This window comes from Hordeum vulgare, chromosome 2H (genome assembly GCF_904849725.1).
Source record: "Hordeum vulgare subsp. vulgare chromosome 2H, MorexV3_pseudomolecules_assembly, whole genome shotgun sequence".
Classification (NCBI taxonomy): domain Eukaryota; kingdom Viridiplantae; phylum Streptophyta; class Magnoliopsida; order Poales; family Poaceae; genus Hordeum; species Hordeum vulgare.
Window position 1 is genome coordinate 494,469,340 of NC_058519.1, and position 19,191 is coordinate 494,488,530.

Below are 19,191 nucleotides of genomic sequence, written 5' to 3' on the forward strand. Positions count from 1 at the left end.
ACCATTACGCTGTGGTGTTCCAGGCGGTGTTAACTGTGAAACAATTCCACATTGTCTTAAGTGAGCACCAAACTCGAAACTCAGATATTCACCCCCACGATCAGAACGTAGGAACTTGATCTTCTTGTTACGATGATTTTCCACTTCACTCTGAAATTGCTTGAACTTTTCAAATGTTTCAGACTTGTGCTTCATCAAGTAGACATAACCATATCTACTTAAACCGTCAGTGAAGGTGAGAAAATAACGATATCCGCCGCGTGCCTCCACGCTCATTGGACCACACACATCGGTATGTATGATTTCCAATAAATCACTTGCACGCTCCATTGTTCCGGAGAACGGAGTCTTAGTCATCTTGCCCATGAGGCATGGTTCGCACGTGTCAAGTGAATCAAAGTCAAGTGACTCCAAAAGTCCATCAGCATGGAGTTTCTTCATGCGCTTTACACCAATATGACCCAAGCGGCAGTGCCACAAAAATATGGCGCTATCATTGTTTACTCTAAATCTTTTGGTCTCAATGTTATGTATATGCGTATCGCTATCAAGATTCAATATGAACAATCCTCTCACATTCGGTGCATGACCATAAAAGATGTTACTCATAGAAATAGAACAACCATTATTCTCAGACTTAAAAGAGTAACCGTCTCGCAATAAACAAGATCCAGATATAATGTTCATGCTCAACGCAGGCACTAAATAACAATGATTTAAGTTCATCACTAATCCCGATGGTAGCTGAAGTGACACTGTGCCGACGGCGATTGCATCAACCTTGGAACCATTTCCTATGCACATCGTCACTTCGTCTTTCGCCAGCCTTCGTCTATTCCGCAGTTCCTGCTTCGAGTTGCAAATATGAGCAACAGAACCGGTATCGAATACCCAGGCACTACTACGAGAGCCGGTTAAGTACACATCAATAACATGTATATCAAATATACCTGATTTTTCTTTGCCCGCCTTCTTATCTGCCAGATACTTGGGGCAAGCGCTTCCAGTGACCCATACCCTTGCAATAGAAACACTCCGTTTCAGGCTTAGGTCCAGCTTTGGGTTTCTTCGGCGGATTGGCAACAGGCTTGCCGCTCTTCTTAGAATTGCCCTTCTTGCCTTTGCCGTTTCTCTTGAAACTAGTGGTCTTATTCACCATCAACACTTGATGCTCTTTACGGAGTTCAGACTCTGCGACTTTCAACATCGCAAACAACTCGCCGGGAGACTTGTTCATCCCTTGCATGTTGTAGTTCAACACAAAGCCTTTGTAGCTTGGCGGCAGTGATTGAAGGATTCTGTCAGTGATAGCTTCTTGCTGGAGTTCAATCCCCAGTTCAGCTAGACGGTTTGAGTACCCAAACATTTTGAGCACATGTTCACTAACAGACGAGTTTTCCTCCATCTTGCAAGCATAGAATTTATCGGAGGTCTCATACCTCTCGATCCGGGCGTTCTTCTGAAAGATAAACTCCAACTCCTGGAACATCTCAAATGCTCCATGACGCTCAAAGCGACGTTGAAGTCCCGGTTCTAAGCCATACAAGACTGCACATTGAACTAATGAGTAGTCCTCCTTACGTGCTAACCAAGCGTTCTTAACATCCTGATCAGCCGTAGCGGGTGGTTCATCTCCTAGCGCAGCATTAAGGACACAATCCTTCTTCCCAGCTTGTAAGATTAGATTAAGATTACGAGCCCAGTCTACAAAGTTGCTTCCATCATCTTTCAACTTAGCTTTCTCTAGGAACGTATTAAAATTCAGGATGACTGTCGCGTGAGCCATGATCTACAACACAAATATATTCAAAGTGGACTTAGACTATGTTCAAGATAATTAGAGTTCAACTTAATCAAATTATATGCTAAACTCCCACTCAAAAAGTACATCTCTCTAGTCATTTGAGTGGTTCATGATCCACTTACACTATCCCAAGTCCGATCATCACGTGAGTTGGGTATAGTTTCAGTGGTAAGCATCCCTATGCTAATCATATCAACTATATGATTCACGATCGACCTTTCGGTCTCATGTGTTCCGAGGCCATGTCTGCACATGCTAGGCTCGTCAAGCTTAACCCGAGTGTTCCGCGTGCGCAACTGTTTTGCACCCGTTGTATGTGAACGTTGAGTCTATCACACCCGATCATCACGCGGTGTCTCGAAACGACGAACTGTAGCAACGGTACACAGTCGGGGAGAACACAATTTCGTCTTGAAATTTTAGTGAGAGATCACCTCATAATGCTACCGTCGTTCTAAGCAAAATAAGGTGCATAAAAGGATTAACATCACATGCAATTCATAAGTGACATGATATGGCCATCATCACGTGCTTCTTGATCTCCATCACCAAAGCACCGGCACGATCTTCTTGTCACCGGCGCCACACCATGATCATCCATCAACGTGTTGCCATCGGGGTTGTCGTGCTACTTATGCTATTACTACTAAAGCTACATCCTAGCAAAATAGTAAACGCATCTGCAAGCACAAACGTTAGTATAAAGACAACCCTATGGCTCCCGCCGGTTGCCGTACCATCGACGTGCAAGTCGATATTTCTATTACAACATGATCATCTCATACATCCAATATATCACATCACATCATTGGCCATATCACATCACAAGCATACCCTGCAAAAACAAGTTAGACGTCCTCTAATTTTGTTGTTGCATGTTTTACGTGGTGACCAAGGGCATCTAGTAGGATCGCATCTTACTTAAGCAAACACCACAACGGAGATATATGAGTTGCTATTTAACCTCATCCAAGGACCTCCTCGGTCAAATCCGATTCAACTAAAGTTGGAGAAACCGTCACTTGCCAGTCATCTTTGAGCAAAGGGGGTTACTCGTAACGATGAAACCAGTCTCTCGTAAGCGTACGAGTAATGTCGGTCCAAGCCGCTTCAATCCAACAATACCGCGGAATCAAGAAAAGACTAAGGAGGGCAGCAAAACGCACATCACCGCCCACAAAAACTTTTGTGTTCTACTCGAGAAGACATCTACGCATGAACCTAGCTCATGATGCCACTGTAGTGGAACGTCGCATGGGAAACAAAAAATTTCCTACGCGCACGAAGACCTATCATGGTGATGTCCATCTACGAGAGGGGATGAGTGATCTACGTACCCTTGTAGACCGTACAGCAGAAGCGTTAGAGAACGCGGTTGATGTAGTGGAACGTCCTCACGTCCCTCGATCCGCCCCGCGAACAATCCCGCGATCAGTCCCACGATCTAGTACCGAACGGACGGCACCTCCGCGTTCAACACACGTACAGCTCGACGATGATCTCGGCCTTCTTGATCCAGCAAGATAGACGGAGAGGTAGAAGAAGTATCCGGCAGCGTGACGGCGCTCCGGAGGTTGGTGATGACCTTGTCTCAGCAGGGCTCCGCCCGAGCTCCGCAGAAACGGGATCTAGAGGAAAAACTGTGGAGGTATGTGGTCGGGCTGCCGTGGAAAAGTCGTCTCAAATCAGCCCTAAAACCTCCGTATATATAGGTGGGAGGGAGGGGGCTTTGCCTTGGGGCTCAAGGAGCCCCAAGGGGGTCGGCCGAGTCCAAGGGGGAGGACTCTCCCCCCCCCCAAACCGAGTTGGACTAGGTTTGGTGGGAGGGAGTCCCCCTTCCTTCCCACCTCCTCCTTTTTTTCCTCTTGATTTTCTTCTCCTTGGCGCATAGGGCACTTGTGGGCTGTCCCCCAAGGCCTATGGGCTTCCCCGGGGTGGGTTGCCCCCCCGGTGAACTCCCGGAACCCATTCGTCATTCCCGGTACATTCCCGATAACTCCGAAAACCTTCCGGTAATCAAATGAGGTCATCCTATATATCAATCTTCGTTTCCGGACCATTCCGGAAACCCTCGTGACGTCCGTGATCTCATCCGGGACTCCGAACAACATTCGGTAACCAACCATATAACTCATATACGCATAAAACAACGTCGAACCTTAAGTGTGCAGACCCTGCGGGTTCGAGAACTATGTAGACATGACCCGAGAGACTCCTCGGTCAATATCCAATAGCGGGACCTGGATGCCCATATTGGATCCTACATATTCTACGAAGATCTTATCGTTTGAACCTCAGTGCCAAGGATTCGTATAATCCCGTATGTCATTCCCTTTGTCCTTCGGTATGTTACTTGCCCGAGATTCGATCGTCAGTATCCTCATACCTATTTCAATCTCGTTTACCGGCAAGTCTCTTTACTCGTTCCGTAATACAAGACCCCGCAACTTACACTAAGTTACATTGCTTGCAAGGCTTGTGTGTGATGTTGTATTACCGAGTGGGCCCCGAGATACCTCTCCGTCACACGGAGTGACAAATCCCAGTCTTGATCCATACTAACTCAACTAACACCTTCGGAGATACCTGTCGAGCATCTTTATAGTCACCCAGTTACGTTGCGACGTTTGATACACATAAAGCATTCCTCCGGTGTCAGTGAGTTATATGATCTCATGGTCATAGGAATAAATACTTGACACGCAGAAGACAGTAGCAACAAAATGACACGATCAACATGCTACGTCTATTAGTTTGGGTCTAGTCCATCACGTGATTCTCCCAATGACGTGATCCAGTTATCAAGCAACAACACCTTGTTCATAATCAGAAGACACTGACTATCATTGATCAACTGGCTAGCCAACTAGAGGCATGCTAGGGACGGTGTTTTGTCTATGTATCCACACATGTAAATGAGTCTTCATTCAATACAATTATAGCATGGATAATAAACTATTATCTTGATACAGGAATTATAATAATAACCATATTTATTATTGCCTCTAGGGCATAATTCCAACACATAGACCATCGTGTCTTGCTTGAGGTTTATGCTGTGTACGTCCTTCCGCAGGTCATCAACCTCACCTCTCAGATCTGCAGTTTCTTCCCGATGCTGCATGAATTCGCCCTTCATGGCGAGTAGATCCGCAACTTCCGACTCCTCCAGGGTGGATTTGGAACGCCCCATCGTGATACAGTGGCACAGAGAGGAATTTTACGGCCGGAACAACTCCGGTAACTCGATCTGGCACTGAATCCTGCCGCCGCGTGAGAAATTCGCCGCCAAAACAGCACCACCCGTCGCTTGACCTGGGATTTTACTGGAGGAGCAATGTTCTCTCCAACCAGTCTCGCTCAACGAGCTGCCGTCGAATTAGTCTACCGCCGCCATACCCGCCGACCCCGCCACCATCGCCACCAAGTCTGCCAAGAAAAAGGGAGGGAAGGGTGGGAAAATACTGCGGTAGCTACGATCTATCTCTTCTCCGAGGAAAGACTGCGCTCATGATACCAAATTGTCATGCCCTAACTAGGAATTTCAGCAAGAACGCGATGAACTTGCTCACAGATCGAAGGAGGAAAGGGGAAAGTAGCCCCTCTAGGGTTTATATTGTTATAAAGTGTACTGTAAAGTGAATAAGCATCTTAGCAAATCTCAATACCCATTACAGACGCGAGCACCTGGCTTTATAGCCCGCTGGCGACAGACAACGACAACGACAATAGAATTAATACAGTAACGACAAATGAAACGGTACATTGACGGCGAGCTGCGCGAGCCGTTGGATGCAAGTGAGCTCGGCCGTCCGTTAACTGAAGAAGGCGCCAACGCTGGTCTTGCAACTTCAGTACTGACAGGAAGTTCGGGGGCGGTCGGACGCTGGCCTCGTCCGCGAGCAGGACGACGACAGGGGCAGACTAGAAACATCTTTGATTGGGGGCAAAATACTTGAATGGGACATATTTTGGTATATCTGTACGAATTTATAGAGTTTTCGTACTTATTTTCTAATCCTACATGATTTACAAAACTTGACGGGGGCCATGGCCCCCACTCACATCAACGTGGGTTTCCCATGGGCGAGGCATAGAGTTGGCAGTTCAAGGAATGACTCGCCCAGGTGTTTGACGAAATGCCGGAGTAGAATATAAAAAATGTGTCTGTTTTTTGTTGGACGTGTCGGCCCACTCATTTAAAAAAAACCGGACACGGACAAGCGGACGAACGATTCAAATGGACAAAATGCAGAAAAAACACGCTTCGTTTGGATCACAGGGTTGGAATTGCTCTTAGGACCGAGTTCACGTTACCTGTAAATAAAATCTAAGCATTGCTTGATTTCAGTTGTGAAGTGCGTTGATATCCCCAGACGCATCAGCCGATCGACCACCCATAACTGCTCAAAATTATCCATAGAGTGGCAACAGGGCACTGAAAGAAAAGAGATTTATTTGAATGGCAATATTAGTATTGGCCAATGCAAAGGGAAAGTGTGCGCTCGTGCTGGTTGTGCAAGACGCAGTGATTTTACCTCCCCCTTGAACTTTCTGATGAGTCTTTTCAGAAAGGCAAGACATTTCTTGTCGCCGGTGTGACTTAGTGCAGCAGCTGTGGCAGCAGGCGAGGAATGAAAGGAGCCATCCGGAAAACGCAACTTGAGTAGCTTTTCCCAGTCCAGTTGCAAGTCTACCATTCCTTCCACGCTGAAAAGTAGTGTCGTTGGTACGGCTTGTAGTACATCCAGAGGTATCCTACAATTTGAGTCAGATGATTGCTTAGTTACATGTCAATGTACTTCCTCGGTAAACTAATATAAGATCGTGAAAACAAATTAAATCCAGGTTTGTGCATGTAGGTATGCATACTTAGAGAGCTTTATATTCCTCTTGGCGTATATCTCTTCCAAAACAGGGTGATTATACGGGATGTCCAAATCCACGTGCTTGGCCTTCTCTAGGAGGGCTGGGAAGTTAATCTCGAAGCCGGATGGCATCCAGTCTTGTTCCTCTTCTACCAACCTGCTCACATTTTCTTGGATAAATGACACACCTACAACAGAAATGGTCATCTCTAAATTACACATTTGGTCTTTCCTTTGAACATGAATAAAAGATGTTGAGGGCAAACGACCCTTTCCTTTAATAAGCAATAACTAAAATACAACAATAGTTTGATAGTCAAGAAAGGAGAAAGGGGGAGAGAGAGAGTTCAACAACCTGTACGCTCTCGCAACCAAAACACATACTATGTGGTGAAAATCTGACAACACCTTCAAAATACATACTATAATACAAGACGAGATATATGGTTCTTGAAGAAGAAACCCTGTAGGTAAAAGGAGAAGTTTGATCTAAACGAACCTCTTTCACACTTGTCGCTATGAATGTTCCAAGACTTTACTGCCACCACACAAGCCAGGGTGCTGATCATCCGATCTTGGACCATAAAGAAAGCAGGATCACCCCACGAACCATCTGGTAGTTGATTTTGAACAATCCAGTCGATGCACGAGGGGAATTGCGGCCCATCTCCTCCCTCAAGGTTCTTAACAAGGGCGACCAACGCTGTGTCGTAGGCTGAAACATTCATTGACGTCTCATCACCGCCCAATGACCCGAGTGCCCTTCTTATGTCATCGATCATTCGTTGCATGTCGCTTGGTTCATCCTGTGGGAAGATATTAAGTTTTGTTCAGAGTTTAATATGTATGTTCGTTAGCTTGTGCGTAATAGTGACCAACGCTGTGTCGTATGTATTCACCACCTTTCCGTTCACGCACTTCCGCCTCCGAATATGATGGAGATTTGCTATTTAGCACCAGCCCTAAATATCAGGCATGACGAGTGGAAAAGAACATCCAAGTTATATGGAATATTAAGTTCAAATGATGAACATAAGCACATTATGAATATCAGATGTAGCATGAAGAAATTTCCAGCCTAAACTTGTAGTTCAACATCACTCCAAAGTTCAAACCTTATAGGGGGTTTGTCTGGCTTTGAGATCAAAGGATCAAATCCACACTAATCAACAAGTTAAGGAACGGAATATGTATTTATGTGTTGATAGATCATGATTACCACGTCGTCGACGCTGAGAGTTTAGGTGCAGGGGAAGTCGTTGCCATGGCTCGGCTGTCGGCTGTTCGAGCACCAGAACATAACTGACTGCAGCGGTAAACGTCGCCATGCCACTACTGTCCCGTCCCCGCCCCCCTTTTGAGGCAACCTTCTGGATGTTGGCTTGTCGCTATCATTAAGGAATAGGAAATCTTTGATAGCTCCATGGTACCTCTTGTTTCTAACTCGAGCGCAATGCATCCTCATCAAGCTTGTGAACCCCTAATTTAGTACTCTACAAATTTTGTTCTGAGGAATCTAGTACAAGAATCTTAAACAGGACTAACCGACAAATGCACTGATCACGTCAGGAACGATGCTCGATTTCCTTTAAATAAAAGCATTGACCTTAGAGCAAGTACAATAGAGCTGAGTCAGCTGGCTATAAGGAATAAACTAATATATTTTTATTTAGTTAGAGGAAAAAGAAGAGGAGAGAGAAGGTAAGCGGGCTCTTAGCTAAGAGCCAGCTCTAGCACATGCTCCTAGGCCTTTTGTGAGTATGAAAGGTGGACCATATAATAAAAAGTAGTACACTTTTGCAATGAACTATTGTACATGTTGGCTATAAGATGGGCTATAGATGACATGACAATGGCTTATAGCCAGCAGTTGGCTATACTATTGTACTTGCTCTTAGGACATCTTCAGCACTGAGCGGACGCCTTTAACACCCTGCTTGAGATCTACGAAGCAGTGATACTTTAAAAATATGTTTATCATGGTTCAGTACTTCGCCAATACCCTGATATATTAGATACGACTTTGATATGAGTATTCTTAAAATATCGATGTTTTCAATTAAAAAAATAAGAAAAAAATAACGATATGGATATCCCTGAAGTATCGTTGTTCAGTATTGCTCCCGCCTTGATGTATCGTTGATCTATTCATATAGGTAGTGGACGTGTACTGTATGGATGTATAAGTTGGATAAAAGTGCTTGCTATGAATACTACTTGTTGGATAAAATTGCTTGTTGACGATATTGGCTTGCTGCTTGTTGATTTTTGTGGCGTAAAATTACTTGTCGATGTTGTTGTTGCCTCTTATTGCTAGGGAAGAAGATACAAATATACATCATTGTTGGAAATATGCCCTTGAGGCAATAATAAATTAATTATTATTATATTTCCTTGTTCATAATAATCGTTTATTATCCATGCTAGAATTGTATTGATTGGAAACTCAAATACATGTGTGGATACATAGGCAACACACTGTCCCTAGTGAGCCTCTAGTTGACTAGTTCGTTGATCAAAGATGATCAAGATTTCCTGGCCATAGCCAAGTGTTGTCACTTGATAACGGGATCACATCATTAGGAGAATCATGTGATGGACAAGACCCAAATTATATACATAGCATATTGATCGTGTCATTTTATTGCTATCGTTTTCTGCGTGTCAAGTATTCCTATGACCATGAGATCATATAATTCACTTGCACCAGAGAAATACCTTGTGTGTATCAAACTTCACAACGTAACTGGGTGACTATAAAGGTACTCTACAGGTATCTCCGAAGGTGCCCGTTGAGTTAGTATGGATCAAGATTGGGATTTGTCACTCCGTGTGACGGAGAGGTATCTCGGGGCCCACTCGGTAATACAACATCACACAAGCCTTGCAAGCAATGTGACTAAGTGTAAGTCACAGGATCTTGTATTACGGAACGAGTAAAGAGACTTGCTGGTAACAATATTGAAATAGGTATGCGGATACCGACGAGCAAATCTCGGGCAAATTAACATACCGAAGGACAAAGGGAATAACATACGAGATTATATGAATCACTGACACTGAGCTTCAACCGATAAGATCTCCGGAGAATATGTAGGATCCAATATGGGCATCCAGGTCCCGCTATTGGATATTGACCGATGAGTACCTCGGGGCATGTCTACATAGTTCTCGAACCCGCAGGGTCTGCACACTTAAGGTTCGATGATGTTTTAGTATAGTTGAGTTATATGTGTGGTTACCGAATGTTGTTCGGAGTCTCGGATGAGATCACGGACGTCACGAGGGTTTCTGGAATGGTCCGGAAACGAAGATTGATATATAGGTTGGTTTCATTTGGTTTCCGGAAGGTTTTCGGGCATTACCGACATTGTACCGGGAGTGACGAATGGGTTCCGGAAGTTCATCGGGAGGGGGGCAACCCGCCCGGGGGAAGCCCAATGGCCTTAGGGGTGGTGCACCAGCCCTTAGTGGGCTGATGGGACAGACCTAGAGGGCCTTGCCGCCAAGAGAAGAAAACCAAAGAAAAAAAGGGAGGTGGGAAGGAAGAGAAGGACTCCACTTTAATTGGAGTAGGATTCCTCCTCTTCTCCCATGCCGGGGCACCCTTGAGGGCTTGGCACTCAAGGCAAGCCTCCTCCCCCTCCCTCCTATATATAGTGGTGATTTAGGGATGATTTGAGACAACTTTTGCCACGTGCAACTCAGATCTAGACACCATAGTTCTTCCTCCAGATCGTATTTCTGCGGAGCTCGGGCGGAGCCCTGCAGGAGTAGATCGTCACCACCACCGGAGCGCCGTCACGCTGCTGAAGAACTCATCTACTTCTCCGTCTTGCTTGCTGGATCAAGAAGCCCGAGATCATCGTCGAGCTGTTCGTGTGGTAAACGCGGAGGTGTCGTCCGTTCGGCACTAGATCGGAACGGACCATGGGACGAATCGCGGGACGGTTCATGGGACGGTTCGTGGGGCTGACCGAGGGACGTGAAGTCGTTCCACTACATCAACCACATTTCTTAACGCTTCCTGCTGTGTGATCTTCAAGGGTACATAGATCCAAATCTCCTCTCGTAGATGGATATCACCATGATAGGTCTTCGTGTGCGTAGGAATTTTTTGTTTCCCATGCAACGTTCCCAACAATGGTATCAGAGGTAGGTTCATGCGTAGATGTTATCTCGAGTAGAACACAAAGGGTTTTGTGGACGGTGATGTTCGATTTTCTGCCCTCCTTAGTCTTTTCTTGATTCGGCGGTATTGTTGGATTGAAGCGGCCTGGAACGACATTATTCGTACGCTTACGAAAGACTGGTTTCATCGACTAACATGCAACCTCGTTGCATAAAGATGACTGGCGGGTGTCGGTTTCTTCAACTTTAGTTGAATTGGTTTTGACCGAGGCGGTCCTTGGAGAGGTTAAATAGCAATTTGCACATCTTCGTTGTGGTTTTTGCGTAAGTAAGATGCGATCATACTAGATACCCATAGTAGCCATGTAAAACATGAAACTACAAATTAGAGGACGTCTAACTTGTTTTTGCACGGTATGCTTGTGATATGATATGGCCAATGATGTGATGTGATATATTGGATGTATGAGATGATCACGTTGTAATAGTTAATATCGACTTGCACATCGATGGTACGGCAACCGACAGTAGCCATAGGGTTGTCTTTAAACTAACGTTTGTGTTTGCAGATGCGTTTACTATATTGCTAGGACGTAGCTTTAGTAGCAATAGCATAAGTAGCACGACAACCCCGATGGCGACACGTTGATGGAGATCATGGTGTGGTGCCGGTGACAAGAAGATCGTGCTGGTGCTTTGGTGATGGAGATCAAGAAGCACATGATGATGGCCATATCATGTCACTTATTAATTGCATGTGATGTTAATCCTTCTATGCACCTTATTTTTCTTAGAACGACGGTAGCATTATGAGGTGATCTCTCACTAAAATTTCAAGACGAAATTGTGTTCTCCCCGACTGTGCACCGTTGCTACAGTTCGTCGTTTTGAGACACCACGTGATGATCGGGTGTGATAGACTCAACGTTCACATACAACGGGTGCAAAACAGTTGCACACGCGGAACACTCGGGTTAAGCTTGACGAGCCTAGCATATACAGACATGGCCTCGGAACACATGAGACCGAAAGGTCGAGCATGAATCGTATAGTTGATATGATTGGCATACAGATGCTTACCACTGAAACTATTCTCAACTCACGCGATGATCGGACTTGAGTTAGTGAATTTGGATCATGTACCACTCAAATGACTAGAGAGATGTACTTTTTGAGTGGGAGTTCTTAAGTAATATGATTAATTGAACTAATTATCATGAACATAGTCAAAAGGTCTTTGCGAATTACGATGTAGCTTGCGCTATAGCTCTACTGTTTTTATATGTTCCTAGAGAAAATCTAGTTGAAAGATGATTGTAGCAACTTTGCGGACTGAGTCCGTAAAGCCGAGGATTGTCCTTATTGCTGCGCAGAAGGCTTATGTCCTTAATGCACTGATATGTCTCCATCGTATCTACTTTTCCAAACTCTTTTACCCTTGTTTTGGACTCTAATTTGCATGATTTGAATGGAACTAACGTGGACTGACGCTGTTCTCAGCAGAATTGCCTTGGTGTTATTTTTGTGCAGAAATCAAAGTTCTCCAAACGTCCTGAAAATTTACGGGGAGCATTTTTGGAAAATATGAAAAATACCTGTGCCAAGATCTACCTGAGGGGGTGGGCCAGTGGGCCACAAGCCCTGCCTCCGCCACCCCCTGGTGGCGGTGGGCAAGCTTGTGGGGCCCACACGGCTCTGCCGCCCCAAATCTCAGGTCTATAAGTTCACTTTCGTCCCAAAAAAATAAAAAGAGAAGATTTCGTCGCGTTTGCGATACGGAGGCGCCGCCACAACCTGTTCTTCATCTGGATGACAGATCTGGAGTCCGTTTTGTGCTCCGGAGAGGGTAAATCGTCGCCATCGTCATCATCAACCTTCTTCCCTCTCCAATTCCATGAAGCTCTTCATCGTTCGTGAGTAATCTATTCGTAGGCTCGCTGGGCGGTGATGAGTAGGATGAGATCTATCATGTAATCGAGTTAGTTTTGATGGTGATTGATCCCTAGTATCCACTATGTTCTGAGATTGATGTTGCTACTACTTTGCCATGCTTAATGCTTATCACTAGGGCCCGAGTGCCATGATTTCAGATCTGAAATTATTATGTTGTCACCAATATATGTGTGTTTTAGATCCGATCTTGCAAGTTGTAGTTACCTACTATGTGTTATGATCCGGCAACCCCGGAGTGACAATAACCGGAACCATTCTCGACGATGACCATAGTTTGAGGAGTTCATGTGTTCACCAAGTGCTAATGCGTTGGTCCGGTTCTTTATTAAAAGGAGAACCTTAATATCCCGTAGCTTCCTTTTGGACCCCCTGCCACGGGAGGGATGGACAATAGATGTCATGCAAGTTCTTTTCCCTAAGAACGTATGACGACATACGGAATGCATGCCTACATCACATTGACGAACGGGAGCTAGCCACATATCTCTCCGTGTTATAGCTGTTGCATGATGAATATCATCCAAACAAATCACCGACCCATTGCCTACGAGTTTATCCTACTTCTGCTGTTACTTGTCTTGCTCTGGTGCTACTGTTGCTACTACCGTCGCTTGCTACTGTAGCTACCTGCTACTGCTGTCACTATTGCTATTCCTTGCCACTGCTGTTACTCGTTACACCGCTGCTACGTGCTACACTTTTGATTCACTGGTCGTTGACGGGAACTGACAATTTCCGTCAACGAGGCAACTTGGCACCATTGATACAATCGTTAGGAATAGTCTGCCGTCAACAGATCGTTTCTGACACCGTTGTTATCATACTACTTTGCTTGCAGATACTAATCTTTGAGGTGTGGTTGAATCTGGCAAATTCAGGTGCTAATACTCGAGAGTATTCTCTCACCTCCTGTTTGGCGATCAACAAATTTGGGTCGAATACTCTACCCTCAAAAACTGTTGCGAACCCACGCGCTCGTGGGCCGTCAACAACATTCTTCTAGTTTCATTGCTGGGGAGTGCTAGTAGCATTCTTCTGGTACCGTTGCAATGGAAGGTTTGTTGTCACAGAATCAACATTCGTCTCGCTATTGCCAGAGAGTGCCAGTCAACATTTTTCTGGTGCCATTGCCGGGGAGGTATTGCTATATTCTCTGAGTTACTTGGGATTTATATCTGCTGATCACTATGAAGAATCTGAAGGATCCAAAAACCAAAGTCTTGCCCTCAACTACGAGGCGAGGTAAGGAATTGCCATCTAGCTCTGCACTTGATTCACCTTCAGTTATAAGTAAGTTTGCGACATCACCTCCTGCTAGAAATCTTGATATGTCGCCTGTTCTTGATGATGCTTATGATGCTACTACTAGATATGCTATGCTTGACACTATGCCTGATGATACTATGCTTGATACTATGCTTGATACTGCTAGAGATGCTATGCGTGATGATGCTAGAGATGCTATTTTGCCTGATGATGCTATGCTTGATACTGCTAGAGATACTACTTTGCCTGATGTTTCACTAGGAGTGTTCCTTGATGCTCATATTGCTAGAGTTACTGCCAATGCTCGTGATGCTTCTGAAACTGCCGATACTATTGAGATAGAACCTGCTTTTGCTCCTGTCAGATCTAGCTCTCCTAGATATGAATTGCCTGATATACCTGAGGGTTACGTTATGGAGGGAGAGATAGCTGAGGGTTTTCTTGCTTGTAAGGATGCCTATGACGCTGAGAAATTACTTCTCAAGTGGAAGGAAAAATCTCTGAAAGCTAGGATGAAATACGACCCGAAGTTTGCCACTTCACCTATCTTTATCAGCGATAAGGATTATGAATTCTCTGTCGATCCTGAGATAATCTCTCTAGTCGAATCTGATCCTTTTCACGGTTCTGGGTCTGAGACGGTCGTAGCCCATCTTGCCAAACTGCACGATATAGCCACCCTTTTCACTAATGAGGAGAAGATCCACCACTACTATATCCTTAAGATGTTTCCTTTCTCTCTAAAGGATGACGCTAAAGCCTGGTTCACCTCTCTTGCTCCTGGATGTGTGAGTAGTCCCCAGGATATGGCCTATTACTTCTGTGAGAAATATTTCCCTGCCCATAAGAAGCAAGCTGCCTTGCAGGAAATATACAACTTTGCTCAACTCCAAGAAGAGAGTCTCCCACAAGCTTGGGGAGGCTCGTCCATCTATATAATGCTTTGCCCGATCACCCTCTTAAGAAGAACAAGATACTTGATATCCTCTATAACGGACTTACCGATGCCTCTAGAGACCACCTAGATAGTTGTGCCGGTTGTGTTTTTAGGGAACGAACTGTAGAACAAGCTGAGACCCTACTAAATAACATCTTGATCAATGATAATGCTTGGACTATTCCCAAACCACCTCCTAAGCCAACTCCTAAGAAAAGAGGTATTCTATTCCCCAGTCCCGAATATATGGAAGAAGCCAAGAAATCTATGCAAGAGAAAGGCATTAGATCTGAAGATGTCAAAAATCTACCACCTATCGAAGAGATCCATGGTCTCGATAACGCGATACAGGTAGTAGAAGTGAATTCTCTGCGTAGGTTTGATGAGAGTGATATTCCTTTTGACAAACCTCCTAGCCTATGCTTTGATGAATTTGACAACTTTGTCGCCAAACAACAGAGTTTCAATGATTATGTTAGCAGACACTTGGAACAAAGTACTCTTATGCTTAGCCATTTAAGTGCTTGTGTAGACAGAAATGTCAATGATCTGAAGCTCCTGAGTAAACATGCCTCTATGATTACTACCCAGGTAGAACAAGTACTTAAAGCTCAGAATGACCTGCTCAATGAATTAAATGACAACTCTGTCAGAGTCATCACTAGAGGAGGCAAAATGACTCAGGAACCTTTGTATCCTGAAGGTCATCCTAAGAGAATTGATTAAGATTCTCAAGGAATCAATGCTGATACACCCAGTCATCCTAAGGAGAAGAAGAAGGATGATAGAAACCTACATGCCAGTTCACCAAATACTGTCACACCTGAAGAACCTAATGATATTTCTGTGTCTGATGCGGAAACACAATCTGGTGATGAACATGAACCTGGTGACAATATGGACAGTGATGTTCATAATAATGCTCAACCTAGCAATGATGAGGATGTGGAGATTGAACCTACGGTTAATCCTGATAATCCACAACCTAAGAGATACGATAAGAATGACTTTACTACTAGGAAGCATGGTAAAGAAAGGGAGCCATGGGTTCAGAGATCTATGCCCTTTCCTCCTAAGCCATCCAAGAAAAAGGATGATGAGGATTTTGAGCGCTTCGTTGAGATGATAAGATCCGTCTTTCTGCAGATGTGGTTAGTTGATATGCTCCAAATGTCTCCGTATGCCAAGTACATGAAAGATATCATGACTAATAAACGGAAGATACCAGATCTTGAGATCTCCACCATGCTTGCCAACTACACTTTCAAGGGTGGAACTCCTAAGAAACTTGGTGATCCCGGAGTGCCCACTATACCTTGCTCCATTAAAGGAAACTACGTAAGAACTTCCTTATGTGACCTTGGAGCCGGTGTTAGTGTTATGCCGCTCTCTCTTTATCGTAGACTTGAGTTGGATAAGTTGACACCCACTGAAATTTCTCTGCAAATGGCCGACAAATCAACTGCTTTCCCTATCGGCATTTGCGAGGATGTGCCTGTCGTGGTTGCTAACACCACTATCTTAACAGACTTTGTTATCTTGGATATTCCCGAGGACGATGCCATGGCTGTCATCCTCGGAAGACCCTTTTTAAACACTGGAGGGGCTGTTATAGATTACAACAAAGGAAATGTCACTTTCCATGTCAACGGTAATGAGCACACAGTGCACTTTCCGAAGAAACGATATCAAGTACATTGCATCAATGCTATAGAAAAGACTTCATCGATTCTTATTGGGAGCTTTGAATGCCATATTCCTCGTGTCAAGATGAAGTATGATTTTCTTGTTGGGGAGATACATATCCCCATTGAGGTGACTTAGTGGCTATTCGAAAATTCTCCGTTCTCTCTTGAGATTCGAGAAGGTTTTGTCATGAGGACTTGATCAATCCTATTGACGGATTTCTTTCGATGACCATGAAATGGATGAATCAAAGAGTCACATACCTCTGTTTTGAGCTTTCATTTTCTTTTTCTTAGAATAAAAATGATGGAATTAGTTTAGATTTTCTTGTTTTCTATTTTAGCGTCCCGGAGAAAAATACCTCGAAAATAAAAGTTCTCCGATGGTCCTGAAAATCTAGTATGATTTTTTCTGGAATTTTTGAAAATTACTGGGCCTGAGAGCTGGCGTGGGGGCCAGACCAGTGGGCCACAAGCCCTGCCACCGCCACCCCCTGGTGGCGGAGGGCAAGCTTGTGGGGCCCACAGGGACCCCCTCCACTCATTCCAGCTCCAAGCCTCTTCTTCCACCTCCGGAAAAAATTGTTTCGCAGCTCAAACCCGTGTTCTTGCTCGTTTGGCTGTGATTTTCGATCTCCTTGCTCAAAGCACCATTCTCCGAACCGTTTTGGGGAAATTACTCCTTGGTAAGTGACTCCTCCATTGGTCCAATTAGTTTTTGCTCTAGTGCGTTACCTTTCGCGTATTCTTGCTACCTTGGTGACCCTGTTCTTGAGCTAAAAAGGTTGATTTTAGCTGGTCCCAAGTAGTTTTAGCGCGTGATACGGTCTCTAGGCACTAGTAGGAGTAGTTTCTACAAGGTATGGTTGGTCTTCATTCACTTTTCTCTTGAACTTCAAAAATTTCAGCAAAAGGGAATTATGTTCAGGAGGAAGTTTCATGGTGGTTCCTCAAGTAAGAAGGGTCCCCGTCTTTCTTTTCGGGAGCCCGAACCTTTTCAACTAAGGGACGCACCGGTGCAACCATGTGAATGGCCTTCCGATGAGTTTATGATTGAAGCAGGTTTCAAGGATGAGTTTGATACACTTGTCCGCAATGCCGGGTTAGAAGAATTCCTCTCAGATAAACGTGAACAGTATGCTATGCTCACTGCCTCTTTCATGCGCAGATTTAAATTTTTAGTTGGCCGTGACTCATCCATACCGTTTGATCTGTACGATAAATCCTATACCATGGATTTGGAGGATTTCAATAGGATTTGCAAGATACCCGATGGGGGTAGTATTAATGATCCTTCTAAATCTTCGGTCAGAGACTTTGTCTCCAGTATAACTGTTGGAGAAACCAGAGATATTACGCAAGCCACCATAGGAAGCATCCACTTCCCTGCCTTGCACTACTTTGCCCTCTTCATAGGTAGGTGCATTAACGGCAAGGGTGCACATTGTCACCTATGCGCTTCCGACCTTAGTATCCTTAAGATCGCAGTAACAGGTGACATGAGCTTCAATATGGGAGCTATAATAGCAAGGAAGCTGAATAAAAATGCTAGTGAGGGGGATTTCTTTGGTGAAGTTTATGCTACACGCTTAGCAAACTTTTTTGGAATATCCATCCGTTCAAAATACCCTCCTCTCCGTACAGCCTACCTTGATCGTGTCGCTCTAACACGCTACCAGTTCATTGAGAGAGATCATGGATCCCTCCTTTACCGCTTGATATTTAACCGGCAGCGTGTTTTCCATATTACCCTTGCTGCTCCTGCTTTCTTTGACTTTCAGGTAAAACAAAGATACTACATAACCATAGGAGAGGCAGAGGAGTATGAGAGGGAGGCGACGGCTGCTCGACTTTGCGAGACAGCTATTTAGGCAATGCCTGCAACACTCCGTATAACACCCATTATGATTTTGGGTTTCGCCAGGACCATCCTTGGGAGTAGGCCAAGCTAGGCCAAAAGCCTAAGCTTGGGGGAGTACGTGTTCTCACCGACCCTACATTCATGCTTATGCTTTCACTTTGTTAGTCGGTGTTTACACTTTGCCACTGTATTATCCATGCTAGTTTATTTTTGTTTTCTTGTTTTCTTGTTTTGTGTCCTTTTGAGAAAACCCAAAAAGATTTTCCTTTTTTCTTTTGCTTGTTGGGAGTTTTCCCGTGTAAATAGTTTTCTTTTTCTTTGGGTCAAGGTAGAAGATATTGGTTACAATGTTTAGTGGCTCTTGCATGCATACCTGTTTAGCTTTCAAAGAGCCATATTACTTTGTCTTCTCCTTTGTGTCCTCCTGCAGATTCAGCTTAGTCCAATGCTCTTATTATTGTTCACATCGTTCGATCGTGCAAGTGAAAGGCAATAATGATGATATATGATGAAGTGACTGAGACTGAAAAGCTGGTATGAACTCTATCTATTTTGTTTTTGTAAATATGACTAGCTTGTCGACCCAGATTCAGCTTTGTTGTGAGAGAACCATGTTTGCAATGACAACTTAGAGATCATAGTTTCTGATGCCATGCTTATTTAGCTAGGAGTTTATAATGATTTGT

The 19,191-nt window shown here is 44.4% G+C and overlaps 1 pseudogene; it reads right to left on the bottom strand.

Annotated features, from left to right (window-relative positions):
• The window catches only part of LOC123426819, a 32,290-nt pseudogene extending 24,290 nt beyond the window's left edge, over positions 1–8,000 (bottom strand).
• Between the last annotated feature and the right edge of the window lie 11,191 nt (positions 8,001–19,191).